Here is a 9,555-nt window from a genome sequence, read left to right on the forward strand (position 1 = left end):
ATCACTTACACTCCAATGACGAATTTAGAAAGCCTGTTCTCCTTGTGTCCTCTTGATTTTAAAGGGGGGGGGGGGGGGGGGGGGGTCGTCTTCATGATGGAAAGATTACCTTCACTTGACAGACAAAAGCAATTGAGGTCAATTTTTCCCAAAGTGTCAAGCTTCAGAGTCAAAGGGGTCCTATAATCTTATGTCCCGCTGGTGATTCCACCAGGACTTAGAGTGATGATTGATCAGTTTTTTCAAATAAACTTGCACATTGAAGATGAACCTTTCCAAAGTATTTAAGCTATCATTTATTCTGTAGGGGTTTAAGTACTACAGGCTGGATAAATTTTCTGGAATCTTTTTTTTTTTTGGGGGGGGGGGGCGGACAAACCTCATTTGGGTTCTTTTCTGACCACTCATTCAAATAAATGATAATGTAGGAATACACCAACAACACAGGTTTGGTTGATTATGTTCCCTGTTTCTGATCGCTTTTCCTTTTTTTGCCAAATTCCCTGGAGTCTCATGGGTGGCCACTGGCCACTTAGACACAATGCGTCAGTGTGTCTTTTGGGCTACAACATATCTTGGGTGCAACACGATCTGACATTGACAAAGCGTGTACTAAAAATGGGATCATTGGGCGGTGAGGCAAGGCTTGCCTGCGATAAGCACTTAACTGGCTGTGCTGAGCTGCTGTTAAACTTTGTGGCTTGCTGTCAACTTGGATCCTCCGCTGTGTACAGGGTCAATGTCTAAGGCATCTCACATCTGGTGTGAATTCAGTGGACCACCTTTGTTTCTTTTCAGGCATTTGTTTTTCATCAAATAAAATCCACTGGGAAACCATGCACATACATGTACCTAGTTGAACAAAGAAACTGGCAGCAAAAAGGTATACACAGTCGAGTCTCGTTAATTCATGTTACCAACCTAGGATTGGATGAACAGGCTTTTGAGTCACAGTGTTTTCACTTTTGTTCATCCTGGCCATCTTAGATTGGATTGTCTTTACTCTGCTTGTTGAACTCCCTCCCACTTCCACTCTTCCCCAATCCGCTCCCCTTCTATACATTCCTCATCCCCACCCCCATTTCTTCCCCATCTCATTCTTACCTACTGTACCTAGACACATCTATTCTTTTTGATTGGTATTTGTTACACAATTTATCTTTCATCTTGACTGTCCTTGATGTATGACATTTCTTACATTGTATGTACATGTACATGTTTGTATTTTGAATGTTTTGGCCGAATAAATAATAATAATAATAATAATAATAATACAAACTCGTTCAGACCAAGCCAAATTGTTTGTTATATCAGAATTTTGTATTAAGAGGAATATTAAACCAGAATTTGTATTAATAGAGTTTGTACTAACGACAGTCGACTGTATAGTTTGTTCAAATGACCACAGATACTATTTTTTTTTATTGGGTATTTGCTCTGCACAGTTCAGCAACATCTTTTCCATGCTATAAACACTGTATATGTACTTTGGATTCTGGTGTACTTAAATTTAGCTCTGCCTGTTCTGAAAAAACTAAAAAGTAATTGTTCAAATGAAAAATAGCCAGTTAGTGTTAGAGTCAGCAGGGGACATTGTTTGGTCTCACAGACTTTCAGTCATTCAAACAGCTAAAATCTATCATTTTGTGTTCATTATAAACACAGCAATCATTCAATCCAGATACAACGTGCAACAGCACACCAAACCCCTATACAGCAACCATTGACAGAGGTCAAAGGTCGGGCATCAGAGAGTGTGGGGGTCACTGGGGTGGAGGACAGCCTACACACATTCCATGTGCATCCTATCATCACTTTCTGTTTACATATCTGAACTTGAACCTCACCCATCCTGCATCAAGACTCCCAAGTGTCCCATTACTTTATTAAGGAGTGCCTTTAAAATGTCCTAGTGCATAAATGTACGGTACAACATGTATACATACACACCATTCAGTGGGTGGGATAGTGATGTCATGAATACATGTACATGTACATGTACGTACACATTGCATTACTGTACATGTATACATGTACATGTATACTGTACCGGTATGCAGTTTTGTACATTTTTTTGAAGAAAGTAATATCTACATGTATGTGCATTATACATTCCAAAAACATCTTAACTAAGAACATTTTGTACACACCTAAACACCCATACTGAAATTTGTATCCTTGTGGAGATATATTCTTTGTTCTCGTGTAGTAAAGTTTTCGAGTTTGAAAGTGAAGTTTCAAAATGCTCGTTTTAACCAGAACCCTTGGCTGAAGTTCGGACTTGCATATGTATTATCCCTTAAAAATTCTAAAACTCTTCCATTTGCGAAATCCATATTTTTGTGAAAACCTTGTGGAGACGTATTCATCTATAGAAATTGCCCTGTGGAGACGTATACAATCTTTTGTTCCCTATTATGTGCACGTCTCCAGAGGGCACGGTGTATCAGAACAGCCATAACCCATTATTCAAGTAAACTTTAAAGCTTCGACAGATCTTCTGTCCAAATATATATAAAAAAAACCTAACACTGAAAATCAGTTGGGCTGGGGGACGGCTAACCCTTAGAACTCCCTGGACATGCAGACAAGGATTGGTATGGATGTTTACATACATCCGACAAAATGCAACAGAAGAGAGAAGCAACCATCTTAGTTCGTTTCTGAAACCGCCCCTTCTGCAGGTTACAGGCTTCCACCATGCCGAGAGTTGTTTGCCTTTTGCTCAGGAGTGATTTAAACAGACCTTTAGCCGCGGACTCGTTCAACAGCCAGACAGGACAGTATTCTCACTGTACACCAAGGATAAATCATACTCATGAGGGGTGGGGGGGGGGGCATGTCGGTAATAATTCTCCTCATGGATGTTTGTACATGTAACTATGCACCTGCAGACCCCAGGTTAAAAATTGATCAGAGAGAATCAGGCATAAATGTGGCCCGAATGCTTCAGTGTCAGGGTGCTAAATTCTGTCGTTTTCAACTGGTTTCAGGGCAATCCAGATTCCATTAGGTAATCTAAACATCTTTCTCGGCATTGGCAAGGGCAGGGGCACCAAGGTGAAGGCAAGAGGTACATGTACATGCACGTGGAGCCCCCCCCCCCCTCACTTACCGGTATGTTTAACATTTTTGGGGAGGGTGGGAAGCATCAGTTTAAAAATGTACTGAAACTGTGTCACATTGCTACATGATTAAAAAGCCTTTTACACTGAATGTGTCACTTCGATTTCTCTAACCCCACTATTTTCCAAGACCATATTGGGAGGTTTCGATTTTAGGCCGGGGGGGGGGGGGGGGGGGGGGCTTTTCAAAAACCACTCCCCTAACGAGTATCCCCTAACTGTGGATGAGAAAATAGTACAAGTAACATTTTGTTCTGTGTAAACTGGGATACGTGTGTATAGATTCTGTATCATTTTTATCTACAAGGACATGGTGTTCATTGCGGTCGATCACACCATGTCACACAAAGAGAAAGGAATACAGGATGAATCCAATCTGATCACAAATTTGAACAATTTCCTCTTCATGTTACAGATAAACGTCAAACGCAAACAGCAATTTCCTTGTATTGTGTCAACACTTGTTTAAACTTTATTATTCAGAAACGGAGTCAACGACACTACAGGGGTCATAATTTCACTGATAATTTTTTGTTTTAGGCAGACTGCAGATTGTATTTTGGTTTCATTTTCAGCCTTTGGCAAGAAGGAAGAAAACGATGCAAATTGAAACACGATTGACAAGGAAGAAAGATGAAACACTATCACTTGCGCTAGTGGCATGTGCATAATTAGGGGGAGAATTAGGGAAAGTGAATTTGAATCTCCTGTTCATTTTAACTCTGACCTCTGAGGGATGCATAGTTTCCCTAGCAACCTTCCTGAATGTAAGCACACACCATTTGCACTAAAATGCTGCAGAATCCTCAAAAATCTCCTGGTGAAGTAAAGTATCTTGGAGAATTAAGGTTTATCAATTCTTATAATAAAGTACTCCCAATTTTTGCGAATGGGAAACAAGAATTAATTGTCATCCTTGCCCATTTCACAGGGATAATTTTGTAGACAGAAAAAAACAGCTCCAAACTGAGGACCTAACCAGATATTCAGAATGTTATATCCAAATTTTGTATTAAAGGTATAGTCCATCATTTGTAATTGGTGCATTTTGCTCGTTTGAGGCAGCAAAAGTGCACAAAATCTAAAGAAGGGTACTGAACAACTAACCTGATGAAGTTTCAGCTCAGCTTCAGCTGTATATTTCGAGACAAACAACGATCTGGGATCTCGATTTTCAAATCAAAAGTTGCTGAATCATGTTTTGAATTGGGCCTGAATTCAGCGTCCGAGACACGTTCTCACTGAGCCGATTGCTGAGCCGATTGCAGCTACGCAACGTGGCGCACTGATCCGACGAATTATAGCAACCGCGTGCGTGTGTGCGTTGTGTCAACGCTGGTGCGCGCTTCGCCGAATAAAACATATGAAGTACTAACGGAAATTTCCAACAGTGTGTCTTAAGACGCACCGTTGGAAAGGCCTTTTTTCGTTGATTCCTTCAAAATGACAGCATGCCAGAAAGATTAATTTCACAGGGAGCTTAGTCCCCTTTATCTTTCAACCAAGTATGTTTTTCAACAATAATTACGCCAGTTACTTTTTGGATAGCTGCAAATGATGGACTTAGCTTTAAAAGAGGAAAGTCAATCCCATTCATCGTGCAAATGTATGGTCAGGACCGAGGCTTGATGTTCACTAAACCAGAATGCTTGTATAACGACAATCAACTATGAACTATCAAGACTACACTACTTTCACAGACTATTTTAACATAGATCTCGTTTATCTAATAATATGCCAAGACGAGCCAAAGAAAAAAAACCAAAAAAATAAAGTAGGGTTAAAAGCCGTGTCACAAAACCGAATTCCTGAGGGCTATCCGGTGACTTCTTGGAGGCGTTTGTGCCAGCATGACGCCCAGAAACACCAGCAGGAGCTCAGAGGGGCTGGCAAGGGGGAATCAGGGGAGGGAAAGGCGGAAGAACAGATGCCCCAAGAGGGTTTGGCTGGAGGAGAAAGTATCGTTTTAATTGATTCAATTTCACACTCAGTGTGGTGCGTGATATTAAGAATTGACCCCTGCATCCTCTGGGATTAACATACATGTTCATGTGCTCCATGCAAACATACCAAGTACTTCATGTAATATACCAAGTCCTGCACAAAGCTTAAGATTATACGTATGTATGTAGCTGCATGTGTGTTCAAATTACACTATGTAAACAAAGCAATGCATTAATTTTTTTAATTGGTGAAGTTCCTTTTTTCTCTTTTTTTTTAAAGTGTTAGTTCCTTTTCAAAGAAATACAATTAATAAGCTTTTAAAGTATTTCAAGAGAAATTTTTTCATTTAGACATTTTAAATTGTGAAGTTCCTTTTTCTATTTTAAAAGAGTGTAAGTTCCTTTTCAAAGAAATACAATTAATTAATTAATAAGCTTTTAAAGTATTTCAAGAGAATTTTTTTCATTTAGACATCGACAGTCATCTGATGGACCGATAAAAATGTACGTACATGTACCATACACGTACATGTTTAGTTACTTATTCTGTACATGGGGGTGTACAACTCATTTTAATTTTTGAAGAAACAAAAACCTCTTTGCTCTTAGCCTGATCTTGAATTTTAAAGTTACCGGTAAATCTTAAAGCAAAGTGAAAATTTATCAGTCAAACAAACCGGAAAAAAATTATGTCTTCTACAGACTTCCAGTTGTTTAGTCACACTGAATAAGTCAACACAGAGATCATTATGTGCAGCAGCTGTATTCCAAAGACTGTTATTGTTGTGGCTAATCTAGTTGTCCTTCTCATCACCACTATCAGACAAGGCTGCAAGACATGCAAGATGGCCTTGAAGAAAGTTGGCTCCTCACATTCATGAATGGTCATGTTATTAACAATTCATAAAGAACATCATACCTCCCAAGGCAGGCCTGTACAGAGCATAGTGTGTATATGGGCAAACACAGTGATAATACATTTTCATAAAAGCTACGTTCCCTCATTCCTCCATGGTTCCCTGCTCTTCAACAAACTCTTTTTTTTCTTTCTAGTAATACATTTTCAACTTGTACATTTCATTCCAACCGAAAAACCTATTTTCCCCCCTTTTTTTGGGGGGGGGGGGAACTTCTGCAACCCTCTAATTTAGTCTGAATTTTAAATAAAACAAGGTTTTTGTTTTGATCACAGACAGATCCCCTTTGCGAGCAGACTGGCGCCCGGTCCGTACATTATTGATACTGATTGTGGGATGGGAACCAGCCTACCCCGAGAGAGAACGGAATAATTGTCTTGTAGCCAATAATTTTGAAATTATGAAGTACTACATGTAATTCAATAAGCGGGTTGATTTTTCTGGTTGATTTCTCATTCAAAAGTGAAAAACTTTGTGCTGCTAGAAAAATAGCAATTTACAAAAGGAATCCATCTTTCTGGATGAAACTCAGGCATGCAACTGGGAGTTTAGGGGAAAAACAAGGAAATTCCAAACGACGCAAGACTTTGTGCAGCTTTTTCAATTTGTAATGGCATTCACGAGAAGTAAAAACCGAGGAAATCAGCAGATCCGAGGAAAAGTTGCATGCCTGGAAACTTGAGAATAGCATGGGGAACGCAATCTAGACACAGCTGTGTAATGGTGGAAAGGTGGGCCTGAGGAGGTACTATTGGTCGTAAATAGCTGGATGAAAGAGCAACCATAATGGAAAGTAAGCCAAGTCTTCCAAGTTGTTTCAATCCATCTTCCATGTCACTGAAATATTCTGCCTCCAAATAATGACATGGGTGCATTCTTCACACCCCATTGCAATTGCCTGAACCTCACAGCAAGTCTTTTACAAAGACAGGTGTCAAATGGCATAAAATTGATGCTGCATTGACAGACTGTACTGTGGGCACTTGCATTGCCTACATGTACTAAAGTAACGTACATGCATTCAATGTTTCATCAATCAAGCTGTACGGGTTCCACACTTGAACAAAGAAATTACTCTCAGTTGGTTTTCACAGTTTTTCTCAGGAAAAAAAAGGGATCATTTTGAACTGCAATTTGAAAACATCCTGTTTAACATTTTGAGTGTTGATTTTCCTGGAATCAGCTTCAGAGAGAAACAAAATCTGACTGGCTTTCCTTCATTACTCACAGAGAATCCACACATGAATGATTGCTACAGTACATGTACATGTATGTGGTCAGGATTAGAAAGTCAGAGAAATTTCACAGTCAACACTCATAAATTTGACATTTCCTGTTTTAGCACAAATTGGACAGACTTCATAGAATTCCTTTTCAAAAGTAACATTCTGATTAGGAAGGAAACCCTGGAATAACTTTTTTCGCTAAAAACTGGTTATTATCCTTCATTCCCTTGCACAGTCTCTAAAAATGAATTTATATGAAGTCACAGTCGAGCGACTGATACTGAGAGGAAGAAGTCTGTACCACACCAGTCATCCATCATATCTTAGATATGATTGCAAAACCATATTTTTGGAAGATAACTCATCCACATCAGTTATGTTTTGCAGATGGAACTGAAATTGATATTAAAGTAAAAGTCTGCTACAAATGTTGTACGTGTCTAACTATGTTGGAATGCTGGGTCATGCTTTAAAACACCATAAATCATATTCACGAACCATCAAACTACGGGTAGTACTATTGTTTCCATTATCACAATTTGATGATGAAACAAATAAAAATGAGTTTTCTTTTTTGAAAAAAAGAAAAAGGAAAGCCAGAAAAAAAAACTATTTGGCAATTTTTTTGCAGATTTACATGAACATGTACACCCAAAAATACAGTTGGGTAAAGCTGTTCTTGTTGAGCAAAATGTTTCTGTTGTTAGCGAATTGTTGCATTTTGATTATTAGTTTTTCACTAAATCAATTTCCCAAAACATTACAAATTAATTTAACAGATGTTTGAATTAGAAAAAAAAAAGTTGAAAGAACAGAAAACTTTTTCCAACAAAAACAGCTTTACCCAACTGTATTTTTTTAGCTACATGAAAATTTACCCCCCCAAAAAATGTAAAATCCTTTTTTTTTATGGTTTTTATCTTTTTGAGAAGACAGTGGAAACTTATACAAGTTTATTGTATATATCTTCTTGAAATGTATGTGTGACACATTATCTTGGAATTTAATCCTCATTATGTAAATATTTTCAAAAATTATATACTGATATATGACTATCCACGATCCAGTTTCACATACAGTGTACAATGTAGTTTATTGTCAAACAATCTATCAGTCATGTCAGTGATGACAAACACTTTCACAGTTTCACTTTCAAATAGCTATTTTTTTCTGGTGACTATAAACAAAGACCAATGTAGTTTTAAACACCCTGTTGCCAATGTAAACACAAAATGAATAATTTTTTTTTTCACAGTACAATATACTCATTTTTTTTTTAGTAGTCTGCAGCATGAACTTTAGTACTACTATTGTAAATTAATAAATAATAACATGCTTCTGGTTTGAACTCAATAGGAATATGTACCAAACATCACAGGAGCAAAGACCTAGGATTAGGAAGGAAAAAAAGGCATTTTATACGCCAAATCTGTTAGTATTTAAGTAAAGAATAACTTTTTAAAACAAAATAGGCATTATTTCTAAGATACCACTTATCCAAGGTTGGTCAAGTAAAATCTGATTAATTTAAACCTTTACTAACAAAATCTGAAGCTCAAAAGGAGTTTTCGGGAAAAAAATTGCAACTACGGTAATACCTGATGCCACTTTTTTTCTTCATACATATATTATCATCAGTTATTGCAAAACATTTTTTTTTTTTTTAAGAAAAACACACATGCGTAGGGCGGGCCGGGACTTAAGAGAAAATTTCCTTGACTCTCCATAGACTTTGTACACAACCGCTGAAGTGGCGTCTTGACACTTCATTCTTTCCATCATGCATTCTAAACGTCCAACAATAACAGTAGCCTACTTAATACTTACTGTAAATATAACGTCTTTATTCTCGAAGTCCGAGCACTGGTCTCAGTAGCGTGTCCACTCTGCAATACGGTGGGGCTGTTGACCGGCACAAAGTAGGCCTACGTACGGTCACGCTGTTTACCGCTACACAGTCGGGTGAAATTTCCGAGACGACGACTCAACTCAGTAAAAATTCTAACAATTGTCAATACTTTTTCCTCGATCTTTCTGAGCGTCCAGAACAATTCGAAGGAATTCACTGTTCCTAGTGGTATCTAAAAATTGCGTCGGCACAGCGGAAGCGGCTTTAAACGAAAAGAATTTATGAGTCAATCGGCAGGATTCCCCGAAGCGATTATGATCGATTGGAAAGATGGCGAAAATACCGGAAGTGCGAAGGCGTGCGCATAATATACGCGAAGTGCGGCGCGGGCGTGCTGCTCGGCTAGTTCAGTCTGGTTCCGCCACACTATCCGCTTCTTCGCTTTTCCCCAAGGGTAATGGAGGAGGAATGGGCAAGACGTTATGGATCATTTTT

General features: G+C 38.5%; 1 protein-coding gene across 3 annotated transcripts in view; it reads right to left on the bottom strand.

Moving 5' to 3' along the window:
* LOC119746327 (nascent polypeptide-associated complex subunit alpha, muscle-specific form-like) overlaps positions 1-9,506 on the bottom strand; it is a 51,978-nt gene extending 42,472 nt beyond the window's left edge. For all 3 annotated transcript variants that reach the window (XM_038223208.1, XM_038223209.1, XM_038223207.1), the window contains exon 1: positions 9,039-9,506. The gene's annotated coding sequence lies outside the window, so the exon portion shown is untranslated. The remainder of the gene's footprint in view (positions 1-9,038) is intronic.
* Between the last annotated feature and the right edge of the window lie 49 nt (positions 9,507-9,555).

The sequence above is a fragment of the Patiria miniata genome, unplaced genomic scaffold (assembly GCF_015706575.1).
Source record: "Patiria miniata isolate m_02_andy unplaced genomic scaffold, ASM1570657v1 HiC_scaffold_7, whole genome shotgun sequence".
Lineage (NCBI taxonomy): Eukaryota > Metazoa > Echinodermata > Asteroidea > Valvatida > Asterinidae > Patiria > Patiria miniata.